A 14148-nucleotide genomic window follows, 5' to 3' on the forward strand; every position below is an offset into this window, starting at 1 on the left:
ATTTGGGAACCATTTGCCTTTAAACTAATTTAATCTCAAGGCAATAAAATAACAACCCCAGAAGTGCTGTGGTGGCCACATGTACTAATCTAAATGTTATGCTTTGGTTATGTAATACACCTGTTCATGTGTAACCTTAAAAAATAAGAGAAAAGTCATCTGCATCATTTCCAGTGAACTAAATTCCAAAGAATATTGTCTTCCCTACTGAAGCCCAGATACTCAGCTGGTTTTTGCTTCAGTGCAAACAGGATTATGCATCCTACACATGAGGAGTTCTTCTGCTTTGCAGGTGGGTTGTGTCTATTAAAGCTGTATTTCCAGACACACTAATAACTCATGAATAATTTTGTATTTGAAGGCCTGTTGCTTGGATAATGAATATTCTTCTCAGATGTTCTTGTGTAGCTGCATTGGCATGAATAAGAGATTTCTGCTTATTTCCCAGTTGAAATCAAGACAACCTATTTCTGTAGGAGTGCATTATAGATGAATTTGTCTTCCAACCTCTGTAAGCAGGTGCCTGAAGAGATTACATTCTAGATGGTTTCAGGTAATTATAAAATTGCACTGTTAGTGTGCAGTGGGATTCTCTGTACTACTCATTTAAGCCACAAAAATGGAAGAGCTGATACTCAAATATTATGTGAGATTTAAAAGGCAAAAGGGGAAAAAGAGAAAGTATGAGAGACAGATGAGCTGGGCATTACAATAGGAGTGTCTAACAAAAAAAAAACCCAACATATATTTTCAAATAATATGATAAGAAAAGTAAATAAGAAAAGTATTTGGGCACAAATTGAAATACAAAAAATTCTAGTTGGAAATGAAGAAAAAAATCACACAGTAAAGGTGAATGAATACTGGAGGATGCTGCCCGGAAATGTTTTGGAGTCTCCATCTTTGATGCTGGGCACAGCCCTGAGCAGCCTGCTGTAGCTGAACTCGTACTCAGCAAGTTATTGGATGGGATGCTCTCCAGAGGTGCAAAATTAAAAACCAGGTTCAAATGGCATTGAATTAAAGTCTTTAATACATACAAGAAAGAAAAAGATATGATGAAAGGTTCCCTCACTTTGGAAAACAGCTGTCCTGTTTCCATATGGGGAACTGTATTGTCATGCTTGTAAAGTATTTGATGTTACTTTTGACAGTAACTTTAATACCAAAGTTATCATAGCTCCATGATACATAGAAGGCTTTTAAAGGCACACATTATTTAAGAATCTAATGTAATCCAATTAAATGCTCTATTTATTCCCCTTATCAGGCAATGAGTTTTCTTCACAGCCTATGTTAACATGTGTTTTCTCTCTGCAAAAATGCAACTTCCTACTGCATTAAAAACCAAACTCAAACTTGGGAGACAGCACTGAATATCACAGGCTATTTTCCTGACTATCCAAGAATTCAAAATTTTCATCACTTTTTGATTAAGGTAAGTACTACTTTAGAAAGTACATAACTTGCTCAGTTTTGACAGCCACTCCTTCCCAGTTTTCTCTTTCCTTTGAAAATATATTTAGGCTTAACCACACTAAAAATGAAAATTTGCAGTCTCTTGAAATGTCATATTAAATAACTTCCATAGCAGTTAAAAAATAAACACAATCTAGTATTTATTTATTTATTTATTTATTTACTATACCTTTAAAAGAAATACAGGAAAACTCCAAACTAGTGTGTCACTCGGTAGTTACAGAGAAGTGGAAATAATGATATTAAATTATCAGTAATAGGAAAAAATTCTTTTCTCAGCTAAATCAGCATAAAACAAGAGTTTTTCAGAAGCCCAGGTAAACACTGTTAAAACTGGGTAAGTATTTCTTCCACAGCTAGAAATAATAAAGTCTCTGTACTTGACTACAGTCGATAAATGAGAGGGAACATTCACAAATCCTGGTATAAAGTGCCTTTGTTCATAGTAGGCAGATTTAAAGACAAACTTCTATTTATAATCATTTACTTTGCTTTTTCCAGTAAATCCTAAAGGTTGTGCAAACCTTGTGAAAGAGGGTGAATTTCACCTATCAGTAGGACCAATTCCCACTATTTCTATACTCTGCTTAAATCCATAAATGTGTGCATGGAGAAGAAATTCAATATTCCAGTATGTATAATACCCCAGTGAAAAATACATCAGTTTTATTTTTCTCTCCAAAGTATAGATGGAAATCTATGAATGCCTTTAATTGATGAAAATATCTGCCTACCAGAGTTTTCCATTTCTGATATAAAGGAAGGCAAATTATAAAAATGTCAAAGTGCTGCTTAACCTAAATGGCTATTTCCTTAAATAGCTGCATCCATTTCAGAGGCTAATTCTCAAATGTTTGCTATCCATACCTCAGTAAAGTCCATGTGCTGTATTACTTGTTACAGTTCTGTTTAACAAAACCAAAGTCTGTATTTTCACAAAAGCAATACTGTATATGATGCTCTCTTGTTAGCCACTGCTAATTCAAATGAATGCTCACTAATTTAGTGCTGTTGTGAGTGAGAAATCGTGGAGATAACACAGACATGCAGTGCTTCTGCCTAATGTAACAACCCAGTGGTCTGTTCTATTCTGGTTATCACAAGAGGAATAAGGAATAGGTGGCCTTTAGTCATTCCAAGGGTTACAGTAAAAGAGAGTTCAATTTCTTAAATGCCAAATGTTTTATAATGTTCTTTCCCAGCTATGTATTTTCAAATGTCATTTAATAAAAAGAGCTATTTTATATATTCTGCTAGTTATGCCACTTATACTAATGTTTGAGCAGTTAACAGTGTAACTCTGTAGAATGCTAAAAATGTGTTCTTTCCATTTTCTTCCAAGGGCCTTATCTGCCTATGTTTTATACAAAAAACTTCATATATACTTAATTCAAACCAGAAAGGCAAGTAATACAGTCTTAGTAGTTACTTTCAAATGCACTCTTTTCAGTTATTCAATTCTCTTTAAAACAAAATATAATATAATTGGAGCGTCAGGTTCTGTCATGTCAACAAGATATTAGTGGGTATCTTATAGTATAGTATCTTAAGATAATACATCATATTGAGAAATTATTTCTTAGATGTAGGACACTATTTCTTTTTAGTCCTTTTTTGCAGAGTAGGGTGGTCCATATTTGTGCTTGAAAAAAACAAATACCTGCAAACCTCATTTTCCAGATGTGGCAGAGAGGTGAAAATGGTGTAATCGTTTTACCCCAGCCAGCAACCAAGGTCTGTGCAGCCGTTTGCTCACTGCCCCACCAGCAGGATCAGGCAGAGAATCAGAAGTGTAAAAGCTGGAAAACACATGGGTTGAAATAAAGACAGTTTAACAGGGAAAGCCAAAGCCACACACACAAGCAACGTGAAACAAGGGACTAATTCACTGCTTTCCAGGGGCAGGCAAGTGTTCAGCCATCTCCAAGAATGCAGAGTCCTATCACACATAGAGGCTACTTAGGATGATGAACACCCTCACTCCAGATGTTCCCACTTCTTCCTTCTTTCCCCCATCTTTATATACTGAGCATGATGTCAGATGATCTGGAATATTCCTTTGGTCAGCTGGGGTCACCTGTCCTACCTGTGTCTCCCAACCTCCCAAGCATCCCCAACTTTCTCACCAGCATGTCTGTGAGAAGCAGAAGAGTCCCTGGCTCTGTGTAAGCCCTGCTGAGCAACAACAAAAGCATCTCTTTATAATCAACCCTTCAGCAGAAATCTGAAACAGAGGCCCACAACAGCTACTGTGAAGAAAATAAATTCTACCCCAGCCAAAACCAGCACAAATGACTTACACATCTAGCTGATTGTTATACATGAATTACATGGAAAAGAAGTGGAAGATTATAAACTCTGTAATACTTATTAAAAACTAAGCAGTTTGCAAATACAAAACAAATAGGATTTTAAACAGGAGTCCACTAGTGAATACCAACTTAAACAAGGCGCTTAGTGAATGATGATGACAAGGAATGCGTTGAGTCAACCACTTAGTAATTCTGAGCAGTCTTACAAAAGTAGGTGAGTGTCAGGAAAAGTATCACAGTACTTCATGTTGCTGGTTTTTTTCTTCTGGTAAGAGCAGAAGTCTTGTGCTCAACATGGTCTCTTAAAGCTGGACAGATTACTGACCCAAGTGGATATGTTACATCCATTGGGAGGAAGTTACCAATGGGTCAGGAGTGGTGATATAATTAACCCTGAAAGAAAGACTTTAGGACATTCTTGCACTGGGGGCTACATGGCATCATTCATGACCTTTCTCGTACACAATGAGCTGCTGACTCTAATCCTCTAAACCAACCACTGAATGGGCAGGGAGCTGAAAACTACAGTACAGACTCCTTACATCAGCCCATCTTTATTTGAAATAGGCTTCTTGAGCATTCTGACTTGATGATGAAAAAATTGTATATATTTTCTACATCATCCATTTCTTAAACCATAATTTTCTTTACTTTTTACTCCATTTACATAGGGGGGATATGCCCATCTATTGCATTTTAACATGGCCTAAATGCAGTAGTATTTTAAATACACTTCTATAGCTCCTTGTATTAGTACTACAAGACAAAACAAAGCTGAAATTTACACTCTGGTAATTATTAAGAAGTAGTGCAAAAACAATACATCAAATTAGAAAACAATGTATGATGCAGAACAAGTGTTCTGAATGAAATCTTTTTCTTCTCTTGACTCATGTTATGCCATTTGACAAAGTCTGCACAGTCACCTACAGAATGACTTCACTGCAGAAGACTAACTCAGCATTGTGCTCTTGGCAGAAAAAAGCAGGATTTGAGCTACTCGGTTGTGACTGTCCTAAATCATGCCTTGATTTGGCAATGGTAGCCTTTCTTTGGGATGGACCTTTAACTAACAGCATTTGCATTCAGTATGCAAAGATAATTAGGGCCTTCTTCCCTTTTGCAGAGTTGGCATTTCCCTTGTTACTGGTTTCTGCCTTTCTCAATGTTGCCATCACAGTCGCTGCTGCACAAACCTCCAGCAGGATTTTCAGTATTTGGTCTGGTTTATATTTTTTTTCTTGAGGCCGGCAGGATTCCCTGGATCCCCAGGGGCTGTTACCAACTCACCAAGCATTTTTTGCTACTGCTATTGATGGTAGAGGTTTTAGAGGTTATGAAATGTGAGAGAGAAGGAGTCCTCTTCAGGTGATGTCAGAACATTGCTGTACATTAGTACAGGCAGACCAAGATGGCTTCATTGGAAAGAGAAAGCTTTACAGGTAACTAAAGATATTTTGCAACCTTTCTGCCTGGAAAATCCATCATCTTGTGCACCAGAGGAATAATTCTTCTCTTTTTATTGAAGATTATAGGCACATATCTAGCAAATCCTTCAGAATTTTCAGCTTCTTTAAATGTAGGAAGGTGGGCTTTTCTTACAATGGGATAAAAACTTTATTTCTTAGAAGTGTCATCTGCTTGTTATCTATCAGAAATCATGAAAAACAGAAAGGAATCAGAAGTAAGAAGCAGTAGCATGCTTACCCAGCTACTGGAAACTTTCTCTAACTGTTAAATTGTTTCAATCTTTTCACTAATGGAAAACCCCTGTTTCTCTATATCTACTTTGAAAGCATAAAATCTTAAAAAATACTTTTACAGCATATTTTACATACTTGCCACATCACAAATCAAAATGGACGCATCCTAATCTGTTCTTGTATCCTAAAACTAAATAGCATTTTGCACTTTCTTCTGATTTTTAGGACTGTTTCAATGTTCTTTGAATGCTTTCCTTTTGAACTTTCAAGTTACTATATGTCTGCAATAAAAATAATCACCATACTGTGAGCAAGAGCTGAAGAAATCCAAATTAGAACTGACTATTCAGTATCTAGTTTACTAAAAATAACACAGAAATCAAGCTTTGCAGAATAAAAATATTTCATTAAGTTACTACAGCATCTCATATCAAATTTTCTTCTCAGAGAAGACCTAAGAAACATATGACATTTTGTACTGTATTAATCTCACAGCTGCACATGATTTTTATATATATAATATATATTTATAAAACATACAAATTATATTTTAAAGTTTTGATGACATGAAAGTGACTCCATCACTTAAGTAAAATTTAATAGTGGATCAAACACGTTGCCAAAATATTTAATTAACTTTTTTCTAAAAAAACATTCCTTATTTAACATAAAACAGGATTTTAAAAGTAGAAAAGCATTAAAATTAATACAAAATTATATTAAATAATTTCTCAGATGCTTGTGCTTATCAATTCTGTTATTCAAGGCTGCTTTACAGAAGCAGAACACTAAATGAAATTACTAATCATCATTTACTCTATGTCTTTAAGACTTTGCCTCTACAAAACTGCTCAGTAAAAGCTTGGCCTGAGGCTTATCTAGTACTGGATAAACAAAACTTTGATACGTTTTACCACCTCTGTTTTCTGCCGAAAAGATTTCTAATGGATATGTACAGCACAGAATGGCTAACCAGGGTAACACATTTAACTGATTCAGAAAGAGATTTAGACTAGAAAACAGAAGTTGAGACAATAGCTCAATGTTTCCTGCCATGTTAGTAGAAAAATAGAGGTGAAAAAACAAATCAGGATATTGTTTGATACTGAAGAGCATGAGGCTGATGCATGGAGAAGAAGATGAATGCAAGTTCTGATACAAAGATTTGGATTGGCAGATGATGCAGTAAGTGAAAGGGGTTCGTGCTTAGTGCACAGATTGTGTGATGGCAGTGTGAAATAAATGATGCACTGCACAACAGTATGCAGGAGCAGAACTACTGAAACATCACATGGAAATAGATATTCTAAAAATAATAGAGGAAAGAGAACAGATGTAACTGAACATCAAGCTATTTTGCTGTATTAAGAAGTAAAAATAGAACAGCCTTGGTTATGAAACCTGCAGAGACTATGGATAGTTTTTTTTAATTTTTCCATGCTCTTGGGCCTACTCCATAACCTTTTTCCTTCTCTCAGATCCTTATCAAGACACAGAGACTAGAAACAGATGCACTACTCAAAATTTAGAAATTCTTGAGTGACATCTGTTTGCATGTTCCAAAGTGGGACTGACCCACAGAAGATAATATGAGGTTTTCAATGTGTCTGTGGTGATTGCCTATCACCACAGACACATTGAAAATGTAAGAAATGTACTATAAACTTTTCAGAAAAGGGAAAAATAAGAAAATAAGAAATCACAGACCAGCTGATCAGACTTATGTAATATGTAAAGACTTCATGAATGAATGCTGAAAACCATGCAGGTAAGTGTAAAGCAATACAATCTGATGTGGTTTTTAAATTAAGATAAACGTGTAATTAATTTGAAGGTGCCAGGTATGGCATCATATATAAATGTAATTAATCAAAAAAGACAATGTTTAGAATGAAATTTTAGAAAGATTATTGAATAATCCTAAAAGGGAAATGAGAGCTAGAGAGAAATTGCTAAAGGGGTTGCTCAGGAGCTTGCATTTAGAGAGGCTTACTAAATATTTCCACTAACAAGTTTATCATAAAAAGTCCCAATTGACAATGCTGACAATAAAAGTGTGAGAAGCCATGAATAAAGACAGTGTGTAAATAGGCAGGAAGAAACAGAAGAATGAGAGTGGCCTGTATATTTGTTTGATTAAAGAGGACTGTGGGCACAAACAGTCACAATGGAAAGGGGAAGTGTGTGCTGTGACATTTTTGGCAAAAGAGGTTCTGTAGACCAAGAGAAAAGAACTAATGATGTAAAAGGCACTGGTAAGAGCTCATATGAAATACCATGTTACAATCTAGTGACTCCTGTGTGAGGATATTAAAATCAAACATGACACGTAGGATACAGGTTTGCTTTTCAGTGATGAGGATGTGCAGTACAGAGTCTCATTTCCTTGAGAGTCTGTGTAGCCTTACTGGGGTTTTTAAAGCTTATGGAGGATACATCTCTCAGATATAACTGAAGCTCATATCTTGTCTTGAGTTAGAATGATAAGCAGAGGATGATAAGCAATGTGATTTGGATTCTGGGGAAGGAAATTCCTGATTTTACCAAGTCAGCCTAGGAAACTGGTGTATTTTTGGGTATGCTGACACTCAGACTATGGGACATCCTCAACCATGGGAAGTAGCAGCAATCAGGTGTCAGGATTGGCAGTTTCAGGTTCTTGGGTTCTTCAAATGTGAAAGCTTGCCAAAACCTCTGCCAAAGATGTGTCTGCTGCAATCCCCAGTGAACAGGAATCAGCTGCTTGGGTTGATGCTGGGGTAGGGCTGTGTGATGTTTCTGTCTAGTGCAGGAGGTAATGGAGCATGGAAGCTAAGAAAACAGTGTTATTTTTTGCTACTTATGTTAAACAGCCACCAGAGCTAATATGAAAGTTGTGTTTTGAAGAAAAAAAGAAATGCAAATTAACTTAGTCTCAAGTAAAATATTCTGAGGGAAAGCCCAAAACAAAAGTGCAGTCCATGCAAAGCAAGTGTCCTAAAAAAACCCTGCTTTTCTAAACTTGATTTTCAAATTCAGATTTATTTTGCAAATTTATAGAGAGCGATTATTGTACCTATTATCCTTATTATACTTAGATTTGTAATGGGACATTTGAATTTGTAATTAGATGAAAGCATTGCATTATCATGACCCTCTTTATGAATTCAAGAACAAAAATAATTATCTTGTTTGTCTCATTGTAAAAGAGCCCTTGAAACATACCTTGTCAGATTACAGATTTTATATCCTAATTACAAAAAAAATCATTGCTACTTAGAGGTCTGAACTCAATCTGATTGCTTTTAATTAGAATCAGGCCACAGAAATTTAGGGTCTGGCGTGAAATCTAAATCTACAAGGTCTTATTAAAGTTCTAGCTAAGTTCTAACCTGATCTAGTGCTTGTTACCTTGACAGGCTTGTCCCAAAACAGTCTGGCATAATAATCTTATGAAGTTAAGTATCAAAGTACTGAGTCCAATCAGAGGAAAAAAAGCATTGTACCATTTAGTACTTCCAATGATAAATTAATTTGGCACTTAAGACAACAGTATGGATGTATTAGAGCATTCATTCCATGGATATCCCCTGGGTACTCCTGGGACAATAGCAATCAACTCCTGCCATTTGCAGGGTACCTTCAGTGTGGTGTATTACAGGGAATAAATCAGGAATTTCCCTTCTGACTTCAGGCAGTTCCAGAATGAAAACATCCCCATACAGTGTTCTGCCTAAATTGAAGCATACAGTTTTTTTCAGAATCTTTGATTTAAAGCGGTCAGAATACAAAACAAAACCATCTAAGTATGAGTTAGGATTAAGATGTAAAGGACCTACCACTGAATCTTTGGGCTGTGGATAAATGGAAACAGGACAAGTAATATTCTTGGATATGTTTGGTTTAGTTTAGATAAACCTTGATCAAGTAGTTCAATGTCTTTGAAAGTGTTCAGAATTATACAAATAGAACTTTCAAATCTCATCTGTGGCAACTTTGCCTACATTAGAGAGCTGGAGCCCACCCTTGGTAGACTTGGAGCTTTCCATCTGCATAAATACTACTGTTTATGTCCACTTATATTTCAGAAATACTTCCATCTTTATTATCTTTTTTTTCAATAAAGAAAAATGCCAGAAGTCTCTTGAAGCCAAGTTAAATTAAGATGATGATGATGATGTTGATGATGATAATGATTAATTAATCAAATATAATCATGGAAGACTAATGCCCTTATTAAAAAATATTTGTACAAATACAATCCTTGATATGGAAAACATTCATTTCAACCAAAGTAGGGTCTGCAGCACAGAATCACAAAAATGTTAGAATGCAAAGGAACTCTATTCCATCACACCTATTCCATCTCCCTAGCCAAAGACAATGGTTGTTTTTAAAAATGCTTTACTTTCTTATGAATTTTGGACTATTTTTATACGCTATTTTACATTTGAATATTAAAGGTTTTAAGTTATAGCAGTTAAATTTGAAGATATGACTTCCAACTGGCTAAAATGGAATACAGAACATAGAAATAACATGGAATACAGAACAAAAGAAAATAAGCAATCTGACAAAAAGTGACATTAAAAGTTGTCAGTGCTTCATATCCACACACTGCTTTATTTGTATAAAGGTTCTGGTTATATAGAGAGAAAGCTAAGAAGGAATAGTAAAAAAAAATAAATCTTTTTAATGATTACAAGGTTCAGTACACACAAAAATTGGCAAAAAGAAATTTATTCATGCTCTCTTAACTTCATCCATTTTTGTCAAAAAGTTTCACTCTTGTTGCAAGCTTTCCCTACAGATTTTTTTAGACTTTTTTCAGTAGGCAAGATGGAAGCTGCTTAATGACTACAATGTTATTTTAAACTCCCTCACCCCTCTGTTGGAATCCCAAAGCACAATAGGTATACAAAAGTATACTTCTTTCTTGCTATTCCCCCATACTTCCCTTCCCCTTTTTACTTTCCCCTCTAAGATTCTTTGAATTATCACTTAACTTGGTAAGCAGGACTCTGGCTTCTGCTTCTTCAGTGTGACAGCCAAATGCCCTCAAGCAGCTAAAATTCTGCCCAATCAATAACAAAATCACTTTGAAGTGATGGAAAGGCACTCCCACTGCAGAACAGCATGTTGGTTATTTATAAGATAGCAGTTGTTCAAAGGTTCCTGGTTGGCTCACCACTTTTTATGTTCTTAATATAGATTGATAGTGTGATCTGCCTTACCCATAATGGCAATAGAATATTAGCAATTGTAACGGATAAAATTCTGTATCCACTAGGACTTTTCTATCGATGTATTAATTTACTAAACAAAGGCAGTTTCATTTTTTTAGTGCTGTTACTCTTTATTGTGAGAGTAGCTTATTATGTTAGGTGCTGTTTTATGCTTCCATCCACAGTACCTTGCTTAGTCTCTGAGGTGCATCACAAGCACTCTGCTGACACAGGCTGATTTCTTTTCTCTGTCTAAGGAAGCAACTGTAACAAAGCATAATCTGATTATAGAAGAACAAAGTCAAGTAAATAATTTATTATTTTATTTACTTGGTTAAGATTCTAGTCAGCTTTGTTGCAGGTATTTAGGAAATCTATCCCTCTAATAAACATCACACATCTACACCTAATTTTCAGTATACTTAAATATTTCATGGGAACTGTCATTTATTTGCAAATTCTGATGGCAAGGAACTGTATAATTTTGGCCTTTCCCCAGATTTATATAATCAGAATTGCTTTAAAAAAATAAACTACTCCCTCTCAGCTTCCCTGCTGTTGTAGTTTTATGAAGATTCAGCTTTATAAGACAGTCATACAGGAACCATAACAGTTCCAGCTCCTGGCTGTTTCTGTTATGGACTTGAGTTTTCCCTTAAAAGCAATCAATCAGGTTAATATCTAGTGTTTTTAAAGACATTCACTGCCCCAGCCCCCTGCACAAACATATCAGTTCTTCAGCCTCCTGCACTCAACCTTTATATTCTCCCTGGAATGCCTCTGACACATAGGAACAAAGGGAGATTTCAAGTACAGACTGAAGAAAAAGCATAATTACATTTTAGTAATCCATTTGCGTGGCCCCACACTTCTTGTCAGCTGGCTAGTACCAACATGTTGTGGTCAAGACCTGGGGAATTATTAACTGAGCTGCTGGACTGCTCTCCAGGACTGACATTAGACTAAGCTGCCATATTAAGAATAAAATAAACTGTTAGCATTTGAATTTAACTCTTTATTTTACAAGATTTACTTATCTCTGTCACAGATGTTATTCTGAAATACCAAATGCTATGTAGAAATCAAAAAGTACTTTCTAAGATTTGGAGCTACTTAAGACCATGTAGTTTATGACTGGCTCATATCAAAGTTTACATTCATCAAAATCTCTCACTGAAGACTTTCTTCTACTAACATTCCAATATTCTATAAAGCCTGCTCATTGGCCAAATCTCATTTATGTAGTCTCAAAAACCTTAGAATTAACTAACTACCTATGAGAGGAAGCAGATTTTTTAAGTACATCACTATAAATACAGTTTTCAGAGAAACACAACAGACTAAAGATTTCAATGCTTTAATGAAAAAAAAATGAAGCATAATTGCTGCACTTTGTTCAGAAAGAGATCTTTTCAAATTGCAAACCTTGATACATAGTGACTAATCTAATAAAACATTGGGAAACAATGGCCGTTTTAGAACCAAAATAATTAGAAACCGTGGGTCCAAGAAAATACTGCAGATGTTCTGATGTACATTCAGCTCAACAATTTTAAGTAGCACCTCCTTGGGGTTTAGATATCTCTTTTACTAACAAAGTACTTCAATGAACTGATTTTACAGTGGAACTCTGTTATAGGTTCCTTCAGAACTCAAAGCATAAATGAAACTTTTTTTTTTTTTTTTAATGTGGCTTCAGTGTTTAGAATGAAGGGTTTAAGAAAAAATCTCAGGGAAAAAAAATCTCTTTTGGATTGACATGGCACTGAGATTTCTGACTTCCACACTTAATGCCTTTAGTGAAAATCTGGTAATGAAAGTATTTTAGAAAAGCAAATTCATGTTGAAGCAAAAATGTATTTTTAAAAACAGTATCAAAGGCGAATTAATAACTAAGACACTGAGGGGTCTTCATTTATGTATAAACTTAAACATCTAAATACCCGGATATCAAATATAAAGTTTTATAATTATTAGAATACACAATCACACTCATTAAGAATCCTTAAATATCCTGTAATTTGGTGACATATTCCCAAGACACCTAATCTCTTGCCATAAATCAAGCCAACTCAATATTTCTGACAACTCAGTTTTATCCAAGCTCCTTTTGTTTTAAAGAAATGTAAAATTATAACATCTCTCTCTTTGACTGGTGCCACTTCAAGAGGGGAAACTATTTATGTTCATCTAATTCAACTAAATTCTTGAAAATCAGACATCCAGCCTTAGTCTATCATTGGGAAGCTGTTTATAAAGACCAAGGAGCATCTATGGAGTGATTTATGCACCTGCTGTACGTGGCTGGATGAAGGCTCTCAGGGCGGTTAAAGAATGCACTGTATCACTTTCCTTCCTGTGTTACTGTGCAACTAGGGACATTATAATGGTTTATGATACAAAATTAGAAACATCTTCATCTATCCACAGCTATAAGAAGTTCTAAAGCTATTTGAAATAATGTCAAATATGCACTTTTGAGTAGATCAACTATCCTTTTGCTATTGACATGAATTTCATGTTCAATACTTGGATGTACTTTTACAGTCAAGAAACTTTATTATTAAATCTTTACAAAATTTTCTGCATGTAAGCAGTAAATACTGTTAAAAATAAAAATTCTAATCATGCTTTTAAAGTAAGGCAGATTTTTACCTGAAGATGTAAGATTCTGTAGACCTCCACTCTGCATTTTTATATGATGGCAAGTTGACTTTAATGGCTGCTCACAAAGTTCAGACAATACTTTCCTTAGTGTCAGGGGCAATACTTCCTCAGAAGTGTTATGGGAACTGCTGCAGAGGGCTGTTTGATACCAGGCTATGAACTCATGGTAAGTTTTAGAGTCAGAATAAGCTTCAAGAAAATATGTGGAAGATGATGAGGAACAAATATAAAATCAAAAGAAGAAAAGTATTTGCATATTTGAAAATAAAATTTCCAGTTTAAATCCTCAGTGTATAAACTAAACTTATTTTGCATCCATACAGAATTTTAAATGATAAAATAGCATATGCTGGGCCAGTTGGAAACACTAAAGAGATTTTTACAACTAAACATTCTTGTTTACATCCATAAGTAAGTCTTACTCATTATTGTAATTTTTCTTTTATAGTTTCTAAACTAACAGAAGGTTCAGTAAGAGAATCAGGAATATGTACTCTAAGGTTAGAAACATGCAGCATGTACTTTAGTATGTGGCACAATATTTCATCTCACATATTTTGGCCAGTTATAGTCCATGTTTTTAGTCAACTATCATACTACTTTCAGAGTACTATCATGTACTATCATATAGTACATGTTTTTAGTCAACATCATACTACTTTCAGAGGCATAAAAACTGAATCCTCTTCCCCAGAGAGCAAGCAGATTAACTACTAGATGAACTAATAGATGAACAGGAATTCCTTCTCTATGAGCAACTGAAAGTGTTTCTGTATAGGTAAG

This window comes from Agelaius tricolor, unplaced genomic scaffold, assembly GCF_023055355.1.
Source record: "Agelaius tricolor isolate 1412-34295 unplaced genomic scaffold, bAgeTri1.0.p SCAF_2, whole genome shotgun sequence".
Taxonomy (NCBI): Eukaryota; Metazoa; Chordata; class Aves; order Passeriformes; family Icteridae; genus Agelaius; species Agelaius tricolor.